The following is a 22,744-nucleotide window of genomic DNA, read 5'->3' on the forward strand; positions in this document are numbered from 1 at the left end:
CATACCTTGCCGGCTCCTCTCCACGCAATGGCAAAGTTGCAAACGGAAGTTGGAACGTAACCCTCGATTCTCCACAACAGCCAAAACAGTGAAAACGCACAACGAAAATGAACCGAAATCACCCTTTGCGGCATTTTATCCACGCATTAAAAATGGAAGCCGATTTTTTCGATCGACTCCCGATTAAATCAGGATTATTTCGATAAAATTGTGATTTTTTCATTTACGAAAAAATCGCCAAAAAGTCGTGCGATTTAATCCTTTTGCCCAAAAAATCGTGATTTTAGGAATAAATCGCGATTTTTTCGGGACTTTTTCCACACTGGTGAAAACTATCAATCAATATCTCTTTTAGAATAATCTGAATACAAGTATCTTATTCAATTTGTTGGATCTAGGGTAACATTTTTAATTTTGATCGAAGTAGCAGGTATCGCTATTTCTTCAGAATTTCATTGTTGTTCTATTTCTCTTCTTGGTTTGATGATTGATCTAGTGTTTGTAAGAGATCTCTCAGGTTTTCATTGAGCGTTTTGGGATAGTCTTTGGTTGGACCAACCAACTCTCAACATATATTTTCTGAAGAGCCTACCTCATATAAGCTCCAGGATTTATCTCAAGATTAATTTTTTTTTGTAGGGTTTTCTTGGGCTAGTACCTCTCTAAAAAGTTTAAAATCTTTTAAATTTTTTGTGGAAAAATTGATAGATCTAATCATTGAGAGCCTTAGATTATCAGATCTGGGAGTGGAATTAGACTCATACTCCTCAGATTTGATAGATCTACAATCTTTGTGCATAGATCTGTAATTTTTTTATATAGATCTGGAAATTTTTTCTAACTTGGGTTTCTGGGGTTTTTATTTATTTTTGTATATCTGGGTTCTGGGTATTTTTGTTTTCGTTTTTTGCAGGTGCATATCTAAGGAATTTTTTTATTTGAAGCCGGATCTAGACCTTGAAGGGTAAGATCTGGCCTCAATACCTTTTACAGGGACATTATTCAAAGTTTTTTACAGTGGGGGGCTTTCAAAATTTAGATCTGGGGATTTCATGAGTTTTCCTGAGAGAATTTGAAGACGAAATATATCATTTTAAAAAATATAAATTTCTGGAAAGATTTTTAAGGTTGTGGAGCTACACTCACCTGCCCTGAACCCCTTTAAAATTTTGCTGCTCCCTCCGTCTGCGTTTTTCTTTCTTTTCTCTAAAATTGTAGCGTTCTCCTCTGCGTTTTCCTCCTACCATCTACTGCACGAATTTCCATTTGCTGCTAACCCTTCTCCTCTGCGTTTTTCTTCTGCTGATGCGTTTTTTCTCTTTGTTTATCCATTTCTCTACTTCTCATTTCTGCGTTTTTCTTTTCTCCCTAGATTGGTTATCTCTCTCTTCAAACCCTCACACGTTTCCTTGCTTCATCTTGCTGCCTTGACTCCCGTTGCCGCTGTTGGCGTCTTCCTTCATCGCTGCTCGACTTGCATCCTCGTTGCCCAAGCTCTTTCGTTCCCTCTCCCCCAAGCTTTCCTCCTTGTTTCTGCCGTCAAGCCTACAAGAACAATTTCCCTTTATTATTTTTTATTTTAACTCTGTTTTGTTTCGACTTCATTAGGGTTAGATTTTCTTAAAATAACATTATTCGATTTTTTTTTTAGGTTTTCTTTTTCACGTTTTACGTTTTGTTTTGATTTTTATTAAAAACGAAATCTGTAAAATTTTGGTTTTAAATTTTGTTTTTAGGTGTGTGACTTTGATTTTTTTCTTTTTAGGAATCGAATTTCATTTTTTTAATTTTTCTTTTCCCTTTTGTTTTGAATTTTTTTTTTTGACACTTTGATTTTGTCTAATACAAAAACAAAAATTTAAAAGAAATCCATTTCCATTTTTTAATGTGACTTCGATATTTCTAAAGAATTAAATCAAAAGAAAACTTTGTGCTTTCACATTAAAAATTTAAAATTTTATGTGGCTTTTGGTGCATTAAAAGTTCAATTTATGGAGCCTTTTGATTTTTTCACATAAAAAAACTCAATTGATCATTTGCCACATTATTTTTTTCATAAAGCTTAGCACATTAAAATCTGCCTAAGGAATAATTAAATTTTTAATCTAAAGTTCCTTCTTGGGGGTTTTTCTGTTAGGGGTTTTGGGACTTCAAAATTTAAAGGGAAAATTTGTGGTATTAAAATTTTTAATTTCTCTATAGTCAAACACGTTTAAATAATTTTTTAAATCAGCTCTAAAGATTGACTATAGGAAAGCATAAATTTTTCAGCATTCAAGTCAGTTAAGAAAAATCATTTTTATTCTGGAATTATTTGAATTGCTTAGCATTTGAATTTCATGGTATTTAAATTTTCGAAATTTAATTGCTAAAGTATTTTGCATGCTAAGGTTTTGAGCATCATTTTATGCTTGACATTTATTGAAATTGCTCGTCGTTAATTAACTTTAAACGTGGTGTTAATTGCTTAAATTATTGGATATTTCTTGGCGAATTTTTCAAGTAATTATTAAGTATTTTTTCGTGGAATTGTGATAATTTGCATATTTTTTGTTTCCTAGATCGAGTAGTTCAACATCTATATGTTGGCATTGATATTAAATTGTGAAGAAGATTTTGTTCTCTTTGAGCTTTAGTTGTATTAAAAAGATTTGAAGTAAGCTTGTGGTTTAATTGTGACATTGCTAAGACGTTTATCTTTCAATCTTTGTCTAGTGAAGTGAACATTTCATTTTGATGATTGAGAGCCTTGATAGATCGCGACATAAGCGCTTTTCATCCTTGAATTTAACTTCATCTCATCTTCTAATCATATCGTGCATTTTCATATTAAGTTAACTCTGCATGATTAAAATTTACTTCCAAGCATAAGCTTGGTCGATAGAGAGATAGGTACCCATCCATCTTTGCTTGAAAAACCCGCTTTTAATAGTACTTAAAATGGTGACCTTGCAGTCGTCAGAGTCACAATTCTCTGTAGCGCTGGAGGCACCCGGGTATGTTAGATTTTCAGGAGAGGTATCGTTAATCACACCTTAATGTGCATCACCTTTTCTTCTCTCTGCCAATTACTACGAAATTAGGCGCAATATAGAAAGGATTGCAGGGTTAAAACTTAGATAGGCATTTAACTAAAATTGACCAAGATTCCTACATCTCACATTAGTTTTAGGATCTGCATTTCATATAAGATAGTTATTCATCCAAGCAGCAGTTGCTAATCAAGTACTTGGTCTTAAATTTCCTAGCAAGATTGTTGACTCCATAAGGCATTGGTATCAATCGTTTAAATCTAATCAAATCCTATAAGTCTTATTAAATCTTAATCAAGTACTTGGTTGCTTCACTGTGTCTCCCGAACTGGATGGTTCCTTACTAGTTCAACTTCATTCCATTTCTGTAGGGTCTACCCCCCTTAGCCTACTGTAGGGAGACAACCTAAATAGAGAGATTGGGGATCAGGGTGACAACCCCTGATCTGAGCCATTGTCACGGTGCCTAGACATTTTGTGCGACAACATTTTTTGGCGCCGTTGTCGGGGACCCATTTATTGGACCTTGGCTTTACAACACTCATCTTCATCTTTTTAGTCTTTTATCATTTCTTATCCCATCAACACTACATTTTCTGGTGCTTTTAGTTTTCTTCATCTTTTCATCACCTTATCTTTCGTCACCTCACTAATCCTTTCACCTTCTCTATCTACACATTTAGCACCTGAAAATTTTGGTTGGTTTCTTCTTTGGGTGGTGACTCCACTTATTCATCCATTAATCCCCAGACAAGAAACCCTCTTCCCTGACCAACCTTTCGGTTTGCCTTTTGGATCTTATAGTTAGATTCATGCTCAAGTGGCAACTCCATATTAATTTTCTTGAGCAAGGGTCTTTCTCTAGAATCCATTTGGTCCCTCCTTTTGCCTTTAAACAAGTCATCATGGATGACTTGTTTGCCCCATGTCATTTTACTAACTTTCTTCATGATATACTGGAAGAGGCCATTCATAAATTGCCTTTGTTCTCGAGAGGTGATTTAGTCACTGCTAGAAAGCATCGCTCCAGGGTTGCTCATGTAATAACCAAATATTGTCTTCTTTCACAATATAATCATGAAGATGTTAAGATGCGTCTCTTTGCCTTTTCTTTAGAAGGTGATGCTTTGGATTGGTTTCGTAATTGTCCCAAGGATTCTTTCGCTTCTTTACGATACATCATCAATTCTTTTAAAGATAGATATGGAGATCAAGGTGGCTTGCATTGCGCCCCTAGTACTATGCAAAAGGATGAAAGTGATCTTGTAAAGAACCCGACTATTAATGAAATATTTCAAGACAATTTTCCATATCAAAATATGCCATATTGCAGGCATTGTGAATGTTCTCATGATGAATCTAATTGTACCGTTGCAAAACAAATCCATGTGGAAAAGCAGGAACAAATTGTCAAATCAGTGTCGACAATGAAACGGAAAATGATAAGCATCTTATTAAAGAACTAAAGTAGTTGGTAAAAAATATGGAGCTTAATCAAGAAAAATGATAGCTAATTACGCCAAGGATATGAGAACTTTGTACACCCAGCTAGAAAAACGTGATGAGGAGATAGAAATCATGAAAATTAAACACTTCGATCCCATAGCCACTGTAGTAGAAAAGTGTACTCAGAAGATGGACGCTATGAGGACCAACATGTAGAGTCATCATGAGAAAGAAATGAGTACTATTCAAGTAAATCATAACACAATGATGAAGAACATGGAAGCTCGACAAATTTCTCTTCAGAACAGATTGTTAGCCATGGAGGAAAGCCATGCCAAGGAAATCAATGCTATGAAGGTTGAACACTCTAACTAGATTGATGCCATCAGAATTGAAAAGACCACTCTTCAGGATAGGCTACAAATGATGAGAAATGCACGAGTTCTGAGACTTCAGGTTAGATCTAAGCACAAATGGTTTGTCATGACTCAGATCTCCTGGTCCACTGAAGCATTTCCCATCTCATCACGAGGAGATTATTTTTCCCATTAAGGACAAGTCGACTTTGGTTAAGGAAGACCGAGCTTATGTATCACCATTAACAGAGTATATTCAAAATAGGATTGGGTATACTTCAGATTCTTCAAATCTTTCATCCAAACATCTTCAAGATTAGGACAAGAAATCTATAGTGTTGTCATTGTTGACATCACAACCCACCAAAAAAAAGAGCAAAAAGCAGAAAAGCAAAATGAAGCAATTTGATGCATCTGATGGCCGAGAGTAGCTCGATTTTCGGATAAGAAAAGTCCTATGATATGCAAGATCAGGCATGGCACATCTGAAAAACAACCCATAGATTTGCCAGAGAGCAGGCAAATGCTCAGTATGCACTATATTAAACACATCTGATGTCATAGGGCATCCTTTGTATTCTATCTCTAACCCTACACCCTGTTATTTCAACATTTCATTTTCTAGTTAGATTAGATTTACATTTCATGTTAGCTTTATAGTTAATGGTAAAGAAGCTTCTATTTTCATGTGCTTAATGTTATATGATGATTTTTGGGTGGACGCTACTTTATGTAATTTTGTGTGTTACTTGGATGTAGATTCTGGATTCTCACATTCCTTTGATGAAGCAAAGTGTCCCAAAGTAGAGCTAGATGTTGACCACTTTGTGTCAAGACCCCATTGTAGTACACCCATTTTTTCACAAAAGGGATCTATCTTGTTCGAGTGTTTGCATCATTCAGACTTTCATTATTAGTTGATAGTTTGTTAAAGATGTAAACCAATTCTGCATGGTTATAATGTAAATGATCTTAGTAAGACCATCATGTATGTAACAACCTAGGTAAGCATAGTATTCTGATGACGATTTCTACCTTAGGAGGTTTTTTATCTCACTGATTCCTCTGTGTCTGTAGACACAAATGATCGGCAGAGTTTTTTCCTCCAACCTCACCCCAAAGTTAGGGTGGATTTTGTCGTCAATATATTAAGTCAGTCCTAGTGTTTTTTATCGAGTCATTGTAAAAGTAATTTGGGAATAATCTTAACTAATTGGCTAGATTATTTTATTACATATTACTTGGTCTACTAGATCAAATTTTGTGTCACAGAAATGGGTGAATGTTGAGGGTTTATAACGAATGGGTGTTCCCCCTTCATGTATTAAATTGTAAAATCTTCATGTAAAAAACATTTAGTGCATGGTCCCTCATAATTAGACACCATGGCTAAATATTAGAGGGTTGGAAAAATAATTAATCCCCTCATCAGTGAATTAATTAAATTTTCTAGGAAAATTAAATTAAATATCAAGCCAAAAATTTAATTAATTTTGTGTTTTAGGTAATATTAAATTCTCCAATGGTGAAATTCGTGGATTTTAAAGAATTTAATTTTTGGAGGTCCTTGGCCAACAGAATATTGAGGAAATCAAGAAATTTCGGACCCTTGGGCCTTGGTGGTTAAGTCAAAGTAAAAGTTTTGAGGAAATTAACTCAAAATAATTAATTTTGAATTAATTAAAAATCAATTAAATGATAAATTCGATTTTTTCTCAAAAATTAAATAATTTTGACGGTGATGATTAAAGATTAATTAAATCTTTATGAATGGTCGAGATTAATTTGATAGGGATCAAGCCAACTAGCCATTGGAGATTTTACCTATAAATTAGAGGTCAGTGCTAGTTTGTCTTTTCATCCAATCTTTGAATTGTGTAGTAAGCTCTCAAACTCTCTTGTATAATTCTTCGAAGCTAATGCAAACGTCTTTGGGGTTTCAACGTGCGGTGGTGTTCCTCTTCATGAAACTACGGTAACATTGTTTTAGTTTTTGCTTAATTTTATGTGAAAACTATGAATCAATAGCTCTTTTAGAATAATCTGAATACAAATATCTTGTTAAGTTTGTTGGATCTAGGGTAACATTTTTAATTTTGATCGAAGTAGCAAATATCGCTATTTCTTCAAAATTTCTTTATTGTTCTATTTCTCTACTTGGTTTGATGGTTGATCTAGTGTTTGTAAGAGATCTCTCAGGTTTTCGTTGAGCATTTTGGGATAGTCCTCGGTTGGATCAGCCAACTCTCAACATATATTTTCTGAAGAGCCTACCTCATATAACCTCCAAGATTTATCTCAAGACTTTTTTTTTTTTTTCAAGCCATTTTTGGGTTAGTACCTCTCTGAAAAGTTCAGAATCTTTTAAATTTTTTGTGGAAAAAATTGATAGACCTGACTATTGAGAGGCTTAGATTATCGGATATGGGAGCAGAGTTGGACTCATACTCCTAAGATCTGATAGATCTACCATCTTTGTGTATAGATCTGTAAATTTTTTATATAGGTTTGGAAATTTTTTCTAACTTGGGTTTCTGGGGTTTTTATTTATTTTTTTTATCTCTGGGTTCTAGGTATTTTTGTTTTCATTTGTTGCAAGTGCAGATCTGAAGGATTTTTTTTATTTGAAGCCAGATCTAGACCCTGGAGGGTAAGATCTGACATCAATACCATTTTGCAGGGACATTATTCAAAGTTTTTTTTATAGTCCGAGGATTTCAAAATTTAGATATGGAGATTTCATGAGTTTTCCTGAGAGAATTTGAAGCAGGAATATATCATTTAAAAAAATATAAATTTCTGGAAAGATTTTTAAGGTTGTGGGGCTACCCTCGGATGCCCTAAACCCCTTTAAGATTTTGTTGCTCCCTCTGTCTGTGTTTTTCTTTCTTTTCTCTGAAATTGCAGCCTTCTCCTCTGTGTTTTTCTCCTTCCATCTGTTGCCCAAATTTCCATTTGCTGCTAACCCTTCCCCTTTGCATTTTTCTTCTGTTGCTGCGTTTTTTCTCTTTGTTTATTCATTTCTCTGCTTCTCATTTCTGCGTTTTTCTTTTCTCCCTCGACTGGTTATCTCTCTCTGCGAACTCTCACGCGTTTCCTTGCTTCATCTTGCTGCCTTGACTCCGTTTGCCACTGCCGACGACTTCCTTCATCGCTGATTTACATGCATCTTCATTGCCCAAGCTCTTTCGTTCCCTCTCCCTCGAGCTCTCCTCCTCGTTGCCACCGTCGAGCCTGCAAGAACACTTTCCCTTTCTTATTTTTTATTTTCGCTTTGCTTTGTTTGGACTTCATTAGGGTTAGATTTTCATAAAATAACATTATTCGATTTTTTTTAGGTTTGCTTTTTCGCTTTTTTTGTTTTGTTTTGATTTTTATTAAAAACAAAATCTCTAAAATTTTGATTTAATTTTTTTTGGGTGTGTGACTTCGATTTTTTTTTATAGGAATCGAATTTCATTTTTTTATTTTTGCTTTTCCCTTTTGTTTTGATATTTTTTTATGACACTTTGATTTTGTTTGATACAAAAACAAAAATTTAAAAAATTTCCATTTCCATTTTTTAATGTGACTTCGATATTTCTAAAGAATTAAATCAAAAGAAAACTTTGTGCTTTCACATTAAAAATTTAAATTTTTATGTGGCCTTTGGCCCATTAAAAAATTAATTTATTGAGCCTTTTGATTTTTTTCACTTTTGTCACAAAAAAAAACTTAATTGATCATTTGCCACATCAATTTTTTTCATAAAACTTGGCACATTAAAATTTGCGTCAGGAATAATTAAATTTTTAATCTAAAGTTCCTTTTTTTGGTATTTTGTGTTAGGGGTTTTCAGACCCTAAAACTTAAAGGGAAAATTTGTGGTATTAAAATTTTAAATTTCTCTATAGTCAAACACGTTTAAATAATTTTTTAAATCATCTCTAAAGATTGACTATAGGAAGGCATACATTTTTCTGGATTGGGGTCAGTTAAGAAAAATCATTTTTATTCCGGAATTATTTGAGTTGCTAAGCATTTGAATTTCATGGTTCTTTATGGTATTTAAATATTCAAAATTTAATTACTAAGTTATTTTGCATACCAAGGTTTTGAGCATCATTTTATTCTTTACATTTATTGAAATTGCTCGTTGTTAATTAACTTTAAACGTGGTGTTAATTGCTTGAATTATTAGATATTTCTTGGCGAATATTTCAAGTAATTTTTAAGTATTCTTTCATGAAATTGTGATAAATTGCATATCTTTTGTTTCCTAGATTGAGTAGTTTAGCATCTATCTGTTGGCATTGATATTAAATTGTGAAGAAGCTTTTGTTCTCTTTGAGCTATAACTGTATTCAAAAGATTTGAAGTAAGCTTGTGGTTAAATTGTGACATTGCTAAGAAGTTTATCTTTCAATTTTTGTCTAATGAAGTGAACATTTCATTTAGATGATTGAGAGCCTTGATAGATCGCGGCATAAGTGCTTTTCATTCTTGAATCTAACTTCATCTCATCTTTTAATCATATCGTGTGCATTTACATATTAAGTTAGTTCTGCATAATTAAAATTTACTTCCAAGCATAAGCTTGGTCGATAGAGAAATAGGTACCCATCCATCTTTGCTTGAAAACTCTGTTTTTAATAGTACTTAAAACGGTGACCTTGCAATCGTCAGAGCCACAACTCTATGTAGCACCAGAGGCACTGGGTATGTTAGATTTTCAGGAGAGGTATCGTTAATCACACCTTAGTGTGCTTCACCTTATCTTCTCTCTGCCAATTACTATGAAATCAGGCTCAATATAGAAAGGATTGAAGGGTTAAAACTTAGATAGGCATTTAACTAAAATTGACCAAGATTCCTGCATCTCACATTAATTTTAGGATCTGCATTTCATATAAGATAGTTATTCATCCAAGCAACAATTGCTAATCAATTACTTGGTCCAAAATTTCCTAGCAAGATTGTTAACTCCATAAGGCACTGCTATCAATCATTTAAATCTAATCAAATCCTATAAGTCTTGCTAAATCTTAATCAAGTACTTGGTCGCTTCACTGTGTTTCCTGAACTGTTTGGTTACCAACTAGTTCTCCTTCATTCCATTTCCGTAGGGTCTACCCCCCTTAGCCTACTGTAGGTAGACAACTTAAATGGAGAGATTGGGGATGAGGGTGACAGCCCCCGATTTGAGCTGTTGTTATGGTGCCTAGACATTTTGTGCAACAACACCTCTCAGGAGGAGAGGTTTTGGCCCTGGTGTGAAAAATCGGGAACCCGATTCTTATTTCAGCAACTAGAAATAATTCTCCTAATTGTTAAATTATTTTTTAACAATTTATTTACTGTTTTCTACAACAAATATTGAATCAATCACATTGCAACCTATAGAAATAAAACTGCAGAAGAATAAACGCTAGAAGAAATGCTAGCACACACACATAAATTTACACAGTATTTTTTGGACCAATGTCCCTGTAAAAACCCAACTTGGGAAAACCGGTGTAGCAGCTGAGGGTTTTATTATTATGCAACAATAAAATAATCTGAGTACAATTGGAGGACGAAACTGGCAATCCTACAGAGAAAAACTGACAATCCTACATAGAAAATATTGCAAGAAAAATCTAGTAAGGATTTTCCTCACTCCATAGGAAAATCCAGGCTATGACCTCAGCTCAAATTGAGTCGTCCAAACTGGCTCTGCGTGGTTACTGCATCACCCTAACGCAGTCACTTCTGCACTCATCTTGGAACAACTTCTCCTCAAGCCATTTGGTCTGCTGCTGTCTGGGGAAATGTCTCTCTTGGCCTCTAGAACCTCTGCTCAACTTCTGGCACTGAAACTCTGCTTCTCCCCAACAGTTTCAAAATTGCCTCTCTACAAATGCACTCATTGGAACTGGAATCCTTCCTCCAGCTTCACTGTCCCTTCCCCTCTCTCACTGCTTCGATTTCACTAGCTCTCTCTCCGGCAACTTACTGTTGCTACTCATGAAATCGAATTGCTCAAGTGATTTCTCCAAGCCCCATTGACTTCTTCTTATAATCCTTTGTTGAGACTTCAACGACCAAGATTAGATCTTAATCGATGGCTAGGATTAACTTGAAGTCGATCCATGTGAGTTTCTAGAACATTCACACCTTAATTTAATTAATTCTGACTAATTAGCCATATTCGCTAAGTTTAGACTTAGGAAATATTTAAAAATCGGTAATAATCTAATTAAGCCATTTCTAGGTGGAATTTCCAGAAACGATTTCTGGGTTTTGGAGATCTCATGTATTCTAGTCTCTCCACAAAATTTTGTGGCTAGAACACATTCGATGCTACAAAATTTAACACTTCCTTTTAGCGAGGAATGTGTTCTATTGCTCCACTGCACATCCTGTGTGAACACCCTATCTCTGCATCATCTCCTGTCACATTGTTGATGTCTGGCTAATGTTGCCCACCAACCACTACACAACTATGATATCCGCTGCATTTGTGTTGTTGCTGATCCTGTTGAACTACTGCTAACATTGCATCTGCACTGCAATCCCCTCTTCATTTGTTGCTACTACAACTGCAACTGAAAAGCGTCGTAAATACTGAATCAACTGTGGTCAGTATGATGCATCTGTCTCCCGAGTCTTGACTGCTACTAGCTCCTACTCTTTCTACTAAAGACTCTGCGTCGTTGCTGACTCTGCGTTGCTACTGACTCTGCACTGCTGCCAACTCTGCACTACACTCCCCAACATCTGACTGCTACTAGTATGCAACTGTCACTCGGCCTCTAACTGCATCTACTGCCACTGATCCATCCTGGTACTGAATACTGTGGGCTCCCGTAGCAAGGTATTGATCCAAGAGCTGGACTCCTCAAGGATCCTGCCCATCTGTAGCGCTCTGGGGTTACATAACCAAATCTCCCCACCTCACTCCTGGAGGTATGTCAGCAAACATGGCGAAGTCTTCCTCGAGCCTGGATGAAAGTCTATTAATCTCTGTTGATGTTGCCTGCTGGTCCTGCTTCTCCTCTTTGTCCTTCTTCTTGAGAGGACACTGGGTGTTGTAGTGACCAAGCTCACCACATTTGAAGCACTTGACCTTTGACAGGTCCTTCTTCTTCTTTCGCTGCTCTCCCTGTCCTTGACTAGGACCCTTCAATGCGAGGGCCACATTCTCCTCCTCCTTCACTTGCTTCGATCTGCTGCTGCTACCACTGATGGAGCTCTTCACTAGTTCTCGTCTCAACTCCTCTTACTGCAAATCGGCTCACATCCTGTCCCACCTTGGCAAGGTGTCTCTGCCCAAGATACTTTGGACAAATACCTGCCACTCCTCGGAGACAATGTTGAGTGCCAATCACACTAGCTCTGTGGGTTGAGGCGTTGCCCCAACAGCTGCAAGCTGGTCCTGGATCTCCTAAATCCTGGTGAGGAAGGGGTCTATGCGTTCCCCTTTCTGCATCCTAGTGCATCTCACCTTCTCCTCTAAGTACATCTTCCGCTGCTCGGAAGTGCCCAAGTACAACGTGGAAAGTGTATCCCACATCTCTTTGGCCGTTCCCTTGGCCGCTATGTGTGGTACAATTTGATCTTGAACACCATCAAGGATTAACCTCTTTGCCTGCGCCATCTCCTTTTTGTACTCCTTCAACTGATTTGCATCTGTGGGGATAGCTACCATTGCATCTATGAATGGTTTCAGGTCATATTTTCAGTTCTAAAGGTCGGGAAGATTTTCCAGAGTGCCAGAGAGAGTTTCCAGTCAGCAACAAGTAGGACGACTTGATTTGCAAGAGTTTCGGGCTTAGTGTTTGGCAGACTACATAGAGGTGACACAGGGCCTGTGCAGATCAAGGTGGACGACTTGTTTTTTAGAGGCAGTCAGGTGTCAGGATTGTTCAGAGAGAGGGTAAAATTCCTCAGTACATTTTTGCCAGTATTTCTCTTGGGTAGAATCGCCAGTTTGGTGACATTTTATTATACTTAGAAATTTTGTTGTTGCATAATAATAAAAACCCTCACTACTGCACTGATTTTCCCACATTGGGTTTTTTTGGGGACATTTATCCAAAAATAATGGTATCATAATTTTTGTGTGTGCTATCATTTCTCAGTTTCCAACATTTTTATTTCCGTAGTGTTTATTTTATTTTGTGAAGAAATTGCAGTGTGATTAATTTGATATTAATGAGAAAATTAATAAACCTAATAATTAGTTAGGAGAATTAATTCCTGTTGTTGCATTTCAAGGAATTTTTCACATGGTATTAGAGCATATTTGATGGACAGGAGGCTCAGAGGTGGAAAAGAAAAATTCGCTATTTAGAGGGAGCAGCAGACCAAAATTTTCAAGTGTTGCGTAGTGCCTAGCCAGGTAGTGCAAATTGCTGGGCAAGTGTTCGATTTTCAGTTGCAAGGTGACAGAAAATTTGTTTTGTTTAGAAGAGTGATTCTAGCAGGCAGAGGGAGCAACAACTCAGTGTTTTTGCAAAGTAGATTGCTTGTCCAAGTGTAGAAGGGTTTTGTGGCAGTTGTGCGAGAGCAAAATCAACGTCGGGTGGAAGAGAAAGTGCAGACACAGAAGGAATTTCTCTCAGAGGGTTTCTAGCTTCAGAAATCCAAATTTCCAGTTGCAGAAGGTAGTAGCAGCAGACAGATTTTCTCACTCCAGAAAGGAGTGCGAATAGCAGAGCTAGCAGTCGAGCAGGATAAACAGGGAGATTTTCGTCCCAATTCGAGTTTTTGCAAAAATGGCCATAGTCGGGCTTAGACTCTAGAGATCAGGACAGGTTGGAGGGAGCTTCCAACTATGTCATCTAGAAGGCCAAGATCTCCTTCCTGTTAGATGAGCATGGCCTAAAAACCTATGCAGATAAATTTGTGGCAGTACCTACCAATGTAGATCAGTTGAAAGAATACAGGAAAGAGATGGCCAAGGTAAGGCAGATGGTCTTGGATGGATTCTAGGACCATATAGTCTCACACATATCGGCCAAGAATATGACCAAAGAGATGTGGGATGCCGTCACAGGGTTATATCAGAATCCTTCCGAGCAGTGGAAGATGCTCCTTAAGGAAAAGCTGAGAAACATCAGGATGCAAAAGGGTGAAGGCATTGATCCCTTTCTCACCAGAATTCAGGATATTTGAGATGAGCTTGCGGCCGTAGGGGAAGTGCCTCAAGATATAGAGCTAGTGCATTTGACTCTAAAGAGTGTCTCCAAAGAATGGGAAATCTTCTTCCAAGGCATTTTGGGACGAGATACATTACCAGGGTGGGATAGGATGTGGTCAGACCTGTAGCAGGAAGAGATGAGGCGAACCTTAGTGAAGGTTTCCATCAACGAAAGTAGCAACAAGGGATCAAAAGGTGTGAAGGAGGAAGATAATGTGGCCCTTGCATCAAAGGGGAAAGCAAAAGGTCCTAGTCAAGGACAAGGCTTGTAGGGGGAGTAGAAGAAGAAAAAGGATCTATCTAAGATCAAGCGCTTTAGGTGTGGTGAGTTTGGCCACTATAGTACTCAGTGTCCTCAAAGGAAGAAGGACAAGAAGGAGAAGCAGGATCAAGCGACAACATCTATAGAGATAGACAAGTTGTCCTCCAGGCTGGAGGAAGATTTCGCCATGTTTGAAGCTATACCTCCAAGAATGAGGTGGGGCGATATGGAGCTTTAGTCCCAGAGCAATGCAAAGATTTGGGCAGGATCCAATGAGGTGAGCATCGAATGGTGTTTCCTCATGGATCAATACCGACCCACAATATTTAGTAGTAAGAGGATCAATGTAAGTTGATGCAGTTAGATTCCATAGTGACAGTTGTAGACTAGTGGCAATCGAAAGCTGAGAAGCACAGAGCAGTGTTGACAGCAAAGCAAAAGGCTTTGTGCAGAGTCAGCAGTAGCGCAGATTTCTCAGTGGACAATGTAGAGGCTAGTAGCACTCAGATGCTTAGGAGATAGTTGCAGCACAAAGACATAGTTGATTCAGTATTTTGGATGCTTCTTAGTTGCAGTAGTTGCAGTAGCAACAACAACCGTTGAGTTGGAGTGTTAGTTGAGTTGCAATGCAGATGCATAGTTGGTAGCAGTACAGGATGTACAATGCAGTGTCGGCAACAACACAGATGAAACAACTTGGTTTAGCTACAATCAGTGGTAGATGAATTAGAGTTAGCGCAGTGGTTGGTGGACAATGGCAGGTAGCTACAATTGTCAGACATCAGCAGTGTGGTTGGAGGATGTTACAGAGACAGAGTTTGTAGAGAATACCTTCCTTGCTAAGAGGGAGTGTTAATTTTTGTAGCATCAGATGGTGTTCTAGTCTCAACAATTTGTGGAGAGGCTAAAACACAAGAGTTCTCCAAAACCCATAAATTGTTTATGGAAATTCCACCTAGAGATGGCTCAGTTAAGTTAATTGACCATAATTAAAAATTTCCTAAGTCTAACTTAGGAAAAATGGCTAATTAATAGTAATCAATGGAGAAATGTGAGAATTCTCTAGAAACTCACACGAATCAACTTGGAGATGATCTCAACCATCAATTAAGTTTTAATCATGGCCGTTGGAGTCCCAAATGGAGATTATAAGAAGATGTCGATGGGTAGATGGAGAACACACTAGTGCAGATACTCAATTGCCTAGGTAGTTCAATTCTCAGTAGTAGGAGTGATTCAATAGCGGAGATCAAGCCAGTGGGTGAGTAGCAGGTGGTAGAGGGGCAGTAGAACAATATTCTAGAGGAGGTTCTAGTTTCAAAGAGTCAAAAAGAGGAGGCTAAAATTTTCTCCAGAAAGCCATGTAGGGACTCTGCAATTGCTTCAGCAGAGCAGTTCAATTTGGCTAAAGGGAAGGTCGTTTTCTGTTCTATAGGATGGGAATAATTTGTAGAGTGTCGGAGAGATAGTTTCCCAGTCAACAATAGACATGACGACTTGATTTGCAGGTGTTCTGGGCTGAGCGTTTGGCAGGCTGCGCAGAGGTGACGAAGGGCCTGTGCAGAGCAGGGTGGACGACTTGCTTTTCAGAGGCAATCAAGTGCCGGGATTGTTTGGAGAGAGGGTAAAATCCCTCAGTATATTTTTGCCAGTATTTCTCTTGGGTAGAATCGCTAGTTTGGCGACATTTTATTGTACTCAGAAATTCTGCTGCTACATAATAATAAAAACCCTCATTGTTGCACCGGTTTTCCCACATTGGGTTTTTCTGGGGACATCTGTCAAAAAATAACGGTGTCATAATTTTTGTGTGTGCTAGCATTTCTCACTTTCCAGTATTTTTATTTCCGCAACATTTATTTTATTTTTTGAAGAAATTGCCATGTGATTAATTCAATATTAATAAACTGAATAATCAGTTAGGAGAAATAATTCTAGTTGTTGCATTTCAAGGATTTTTTCACATCAAACAATGATATTCAACTATAGGGTTATACAGATGCAGATTTGGCAAAGAGTACTAAAGACAGGAAGAGTACATCAGAGGTTGCTTCAGTTTAGGCTCCACTATGATTTCGTGGATGAGCAACACGCAGACATTTGTTGCACTCAGTATTGTTGAGGTAGAATATATTGTAGCTAGCTTGGCGAGTTGTGAAGCAGTATGGCTTCAGAAGTTACTCGCGGGACTATTTGATCATGTGCTCGAGTCGACCATGATATATTGTGATAATCAAAGCTGTGTAAAGTTGACAACGAATCTAGTGTTCCATGACAGGTCGAAGCACATCGAGATCTAGCACCACTTCATCTGTGGCATGGTGCAGAAGGGAGAAGTGAAGCTCCAATATGTCTCCACTTATGAGCAGATTGTAGATATTTTGACGAAGCCTCTATCCTGTGTGAAGTTTATATACTTCAGAGACAAGTTTAGACTTGTGTAGAATATCTCTCCCATTGAGAGGGAGTGATGAGATAGCGCAGACTGACATTCTCCCTGTGTCAAGTACTATGACCTGCATTAGGGAGATTGTCCGTGTGTCAAGTACTATGACTTGAATTAGGGAGAATGGTCCAGAGGACTGACATTCTTCCTGTGTCATGTATGACCTGAATTAGGAAGAATGGTCCTGGAGCATCAAGTTCATTTAGCATCGAGCCTCGAATTACTCTGTTAAGAGTGTGGCCTTTGGCGATTCACCATGTGTCAAGACATTGACCCAAATTATGGTGGACCAAGACTAGTCTGGATGCCATGTGTCAAGTATTGACCTGAATTATGGCGACTAGTTGATGCTAAATGATGTACCATGTGTCTGAAGTACCGACCCGTATTATGGTGAGGAGATACCATAGGTCTAAGGTACTAACCCAAATGATAGTGTCGTGATCATGCTATTGATTTACCATGTGTCGAAGATGTTTGACTCGATTATGGTAAATGGTTGATGCTATTGGATTACCATGTGTCACAATTGTGACTTGATTATGGTGATGATTTGTTATAACCTTTTCTTAGAGAAATTTGTTCACAATGAAGAACATTTGTTTAGTCATTATGAATACCTCCCTAGCTAAGAGGGAGTGTTGAATTTTGTAGCTATGGTCGATCTTCATAATTATATTTTAGCCTTTGTAATGTATAAAGAATTTGAAAGACATGTTATTAATGTTATTTTGATTATTTAGTCCTTGAAAGAATTTATATGAGACATGTTCTTCATGTCGGATTTAAAAGATAAATTTTCAAAATTTGAAATTTGAATTTTTGGCTCCAAGTTAGTCAAGTCAGCCCAGTGAAGAGACACCCATTCTAGATAGGCAAATCACTATATAAAGGCATTCAACCTCCTCCACAAGAGCACCATTTGACCATCACAGAAGAAAGACAAGTTTTAGGCATCCAAGTGAAGGACAATAGGAAGAATAAGGATGAAAAGAAAAAGGACGAAGATCTCTCTCTAGCTCACATCTCTCTCTCTCTCTCTCTCAGATTTCACACGTGCGACCTTTTCTAGGCAGTTTCTTGGACAAGCTGAATTTCTAGGTAGTTTTCTGGGCAAGTTGAAATTCTAGGCAGCTTCTGGGTAGGTCGAAATTCTGGGCAAATCTGAGAAGGCTGAAATTTTGAAGGGCAAAAGTTTGACTTGGTTTGACTTGACTTGAGGGTTGGAGACTAGGTTTGACCATAGCTTGTTGATCTTGTTGATGTCATAGTTGACTAGCCACATTAGATGTATCTCTTGTTGAACTGAAGAATTTCTCTAAGAAAAAGGTTGGTGGGTTTTCCTAGGGTAAATCTTGTGTTCTCTTTTTGTGCATTGTGATCTCTACTGTCTTTATGGTTTATGGTTGAATTTCTAAAGTGTAATTGCTTAATGATAAACTGGAATTGTTCAAAGAAGATCCATGTCATTTGAAGTAATTACAAATACTTCAGAAATATTGTTCTTGTATTTATTGCACTTGAAAAATCAACACCTAGGAGTGGCCTTTCCTTGGAATGGCATCTCCAATCTTCCCTTGTGTGCGGCAAAATACAAAATTCGGAAGACAAGTGAGACTTTCTTTTGAAATAGTTCAGTAACTTGGATTGACCTTATCCGCAAATAAAAAAAAAAACAAGTGGGGTTTTCTTCTAATTGTTTTTCTCCACATAACTATGTAGTTCCTCAATGGCAAGGAGTAATAGTCCTGGGATAATTTTATTTATCATTCAAAGGAATTAGAACTAAAATGCGCAAATCACATAACAGGAGAAAAAGTGGAAACAAGATCCACTCCACCAACGTACCAAAATTACACAAGGTTTGCAATAAAATGGACTCTTTATTATGATATCATTTGTCTCAAATGAACAACGATGATTTTACAATGAGGAGAGCCTAGCCTTTATAGGAAAAATTATAACGACTAGTTAACGGCTAGTGGACCTCTCTTTCAATAAAATATTACTAGTCATCTACAAGTTGGAGAGTTAGTGATTTTAATTCATAAGATATTTCAAAAATAATTTAATTTGCCCACAAGGAGGTCGACTTGGATAAATTTTCACAATTTAGCTCAAGATTCCCTTTTCTCATGGTCCATTGCTCAATTAATTGGTTTGTCGGGTCTCCAACAACTAGTTATACCCTCTAATGACTAGTTGACTTCGTTGACTATTTTTTACTTGACTTTTCCCTTTAGTAATTCAACTTAACCAGATGGAAGTTGGATGTCCAATGCCCTTGGCTTTCTGACAATTTTGACACCTAGGTATGTTGAAACCGACTTGGATCTACACTAGGTATCTCTTGGAATCTTCATATTTTTCCTAGCATCACCACATCATCATCCTTGTGTTGGATCTCTAACACCCTTGGGAATTTGGAGAAACAGAGACATGGGTTTTGTTCCTCTCATTTTGTAGCTCAATTTTGACATATTACATGTCAAATTCTATCAAAATTTCCCCCCTATAAGCCTCCAAGAAACCTATCTTGCCACATTATCATGCCCAAGTGGGTGATCTGTAACACCCTCGAGGATTTGCAAAATCTGAAACATGCATTTTGTTCCTCTCATTGAGTAAACCACTTTTGACGTAATGCATGTCACAAACAAGCCAATGCTTTTCCTGGAATGTCACATGGAAATTTGTTTTGACCTGTAGACCAAGTTTGATCAAGTTGTAAGTTGTAACTAACCACTTGATGTTTGGATTAGAAAAATTCTGTGGCATGGAATCCTCATCAATCTCTACAATCTAAGACTAGGTTGACTTTTTGACCACCTGGACTACTTTGCATTGGGAACCTCGAACTACCTCAGGAAATGTGGAAGTTGTGAAAAGAGATTGCTATGCTTTGGGAGTTGTCATGAGGAATACTGCACCAAGGCCAAGGTCACATATAGACTCAATAGACTCTAACCATGTGATATGACTGGTGTACCTTGACATGGGTTGGACTAGCCCATACACTAGTGACCACCCCTACAAATGCAGAGTCCCATAAAACCATGAGTCCTCAATAGAGTTCAGCTGAGGTACTCCAATCCAGTTAGGGACGAAAGTGACTTAGATGAAACTTTCAAGGAAAAGGGCATGGTCCGACCAGACAACTGGATACAAACTCAAAGACGAAGACATGGGTCTAAGTTGCCGAATATAAGACCTCTCATGGTTTTTAAATGCCTTTTGATTTGTCACCTTGGGCTTACAATGGTGATGAATGTTGCACTAAAAAATGTATGTATCCCTGCTGACAAGAGGTGTAACAGGACCTTACCATTTTCTTATGGCTGCTTGATCATAATCTTGCTGGCCTAGTAATGATGCAGGGAAATTCACAGATTTTCACATGATTAGGAATGGTCTCAGGGTGTCCATTATGCCTTCATGCTGCATATTTGTTTCTATTTGATATGCCCTAATATTTCTTTCATTTGCTATTGTATCAGTGATTTTGCAATGATTGTGCGATGTTGAGGATCGGATTCATTTACACTGAGGTCAAGGCATCTACTAACACATGCTAATCTCCTTTATCTCACCCACATTACTTGAGGCATTAGTGCTGAGAGTTCCCATTTCGTATGTTGCTTCTAAAGGCTTCCAGGAGATAAAAGCACCATTTCTCTTATTTAATAGTCAAGTTATTTGAAACACTCTCTTGTCTTTGGCATCTACGTACCACTTTTAGAATCCCATCACTGCCAGTGGTTATTAATGAACATTGCTAAATATTTCATTCATTTCAGAAAATGTGCTTTGTCCAGTTCAGGAAAGAAAATGACTAGTTAGCTTTTGTTTTCTTTTTCTAATAATTTTTGTGTTTCCATTTTTTTCCCTTGTATTTCTTTACCCATTTCATTTTTCTTTTGCCTAGGGGTAGAGGGGTAACATTAATATGTTGCCTTGACACAAGCTTAGGAAGCATGGATAGATTATATTTTGATTTGTATTATGCTATCATCTGACCTTTGGCTTGTATGTATTGAAAATGGCTATCTGACTTGGATAGGATTTTGTTGTCGATTGTGATTTATTTTATCCAATTTCTACGTTCTGAGATATATATGACCTGTTTTGGCAGACACTTATTCATGTTTCGGAGGTGTTCTTAGAAGCCTTGGAACAAAAAATCTATAATAAACGTCCTGCATGGAGGATTGAAGATGCCAAGATTGATACCCAAAGTGACTTTGCACTTCTTATGTCAGATCATTCATTGTCTTTGAGAGGTATGGAATTGTGTTGTTGTTAATAGTTCTATGTTTCCCTCTTAATTTTAACAGTCTCATTTCTATCATTTTTGTTTCATGAATAACATAAATTGTCTTTTGATTTTAATTTATATTCAACTTTTGTATTTATATAAAAATATGAGATTTATTCTTTGATTCACCAGTTTATCTTAGTCTCTGCTAAATCATGTTTCAGATAGCAGTTACTTTCATATGACATCAATCGCCTCTTAGAGACCTCTATTCCTACCTTTTAAAATTTACTGACAATAAGTGGAAAACTAATGCTGAAATATAAGATTCCCATAAATGGATCAGGATTTCCAACTAACTAACAAAAGCAACATTTTTACTCTTGTTAGTAACTGGGTCACATTTGCTCTTTGTTCAATGATAGACATGATCCGACATTGTCTCTGCCAGCTCTTCCACCTCATAGCTGTAAGAGAAGGTTGGACTTACATTGAAAATAACTATCACTTTGAACTTTTCCTGTATTTTGAGATTTCAGCCTCACATTTTCAGTGTAAGATGCTGCCAGTGTTGTTGAGAAACCGAGTATGGTGTAGTTTAATGCTTGATTCCTCTTCTTGATAATTACTTGTGAATATTAGATGTATCCTTATTACTTCTTATGTCTTCTTCATCAAGTAATTATACAAATGTTCAAAACACAAAGATCACAATAAGGCAAGAGACACCAGAAATTACGCCAGAGGCCATAGCAAAACCCACAAGGAGAAAACCCAACAGCCATTTTATAGAATCAGATCAAAACGAGAGATATCCAAGGCCAAGACCAAATTGCCACAAAGATACCAAGTCAAACCCTCCTCCAAGTCTCCTCCAAACGTCAAAGTCAACGCTGGTCAAACTTCCTCAAAATCTGGTCAAACTCAGAATTTCAGCCTGCAATTACCTCAGAAATTTGGCCCTGTTCTACAGAAGAATTTTACACGTGCAAGTTGCAGTAGGGTAGAACTTCGATTTTTTTCTTGTGCTTTGACTGCCTTCTCTCTCCTTTGACTTCAGCCTCCTTCTTCTTTGTTTTGGTGCAGAAGATACTTGATGATGTGATGAATGAATGAGCTCTCCAAGAGGTTGAACTGTCTCTTATATATAGCTGTCCAGGAGGGTCGAATAGGTGTCACTAGGCCGACTTGTCCGAGGGCCAACTTGGTCATCTTGTGGGCTTATGACTCAAAAATAAAATTTAAATTATTTTTCTTACAAATGTCCAAATGGGACATGACTCAAATAAATTTTCTTTTGACTCATAATAAATTCTTTTTGACTCTTTTTGGCTCTCTAAGCATGAACAACATACTTTGACGAAAATATAATAAATATAAAATAATAAATACATCAATGATAAATTTACATTATGAAAACTGACTCTAGTTACTACTTCAACAAGTGTTTGAATGGGTTCTTACGTCTACTTCAGTAGCATGAAATTGAGATGATGTTGATATCTGTATCATTCATATCATTTTGCTGTATACTTCAATCTGTACCTGTATGCTAGACTGTTATTATGATTTGTGTAACAAAGGTGCCTCACTTTTCTGAATTACTTAAAATCTATGTTGCACTGGTTTTGGGGATAGGGGAATGGCAGGGATGGGGGGATGCATCCCTGGAACGGCTAGAGTGCACCTCGAATTTTTCCAGGGGATGGCAGGTTGGGGACGGCTATTATATATATATATTATGCACATTAACATTTGTAGTATTATGCACAACCCTTACACTT

The 22,744-nt window shown here is 37.3% G+C and overlaps 1 pseudogene across 1 annotated transcript in view; it reads left to right on the forward strand.

Annotated features, from left to right (window-relative positions):
* Positions 1-22,744, forward strand: part of LOC149151006 (inositol-pentakisphosphate 2-kinase-like) — a 148,245-nt pseudogene that overhangs the window by 117,110 nt on the left and 8,391 nt on the right. The window contains exon 5 of the transcript XR_016263123.1: positions 20,838-20,985. The product of XR_016263123.1 is annotated as an inositol-pentakisphosphate 2-kinase-like (transcript). The remainder of the gene's footprint in view (positions 1-20,837; positions 20,986-22,744) is intronic.

This window comes from Pinus tabuliformis, chromosome 9 (assembly GCF_031772625.1).
Source record: "Pinus tabuliformis cultivar Carrire ecotype Pingquan chromosome 9, CPIR1, whole genome shotgun sequence".
In the NCBI taxonomy this organism is placed as follows: Eukaryota; Viridiplantae; Streptophyta; class Pinopsida; order Pinales; family Pinaceae; genus Pinus; species Pinus tabuliformis.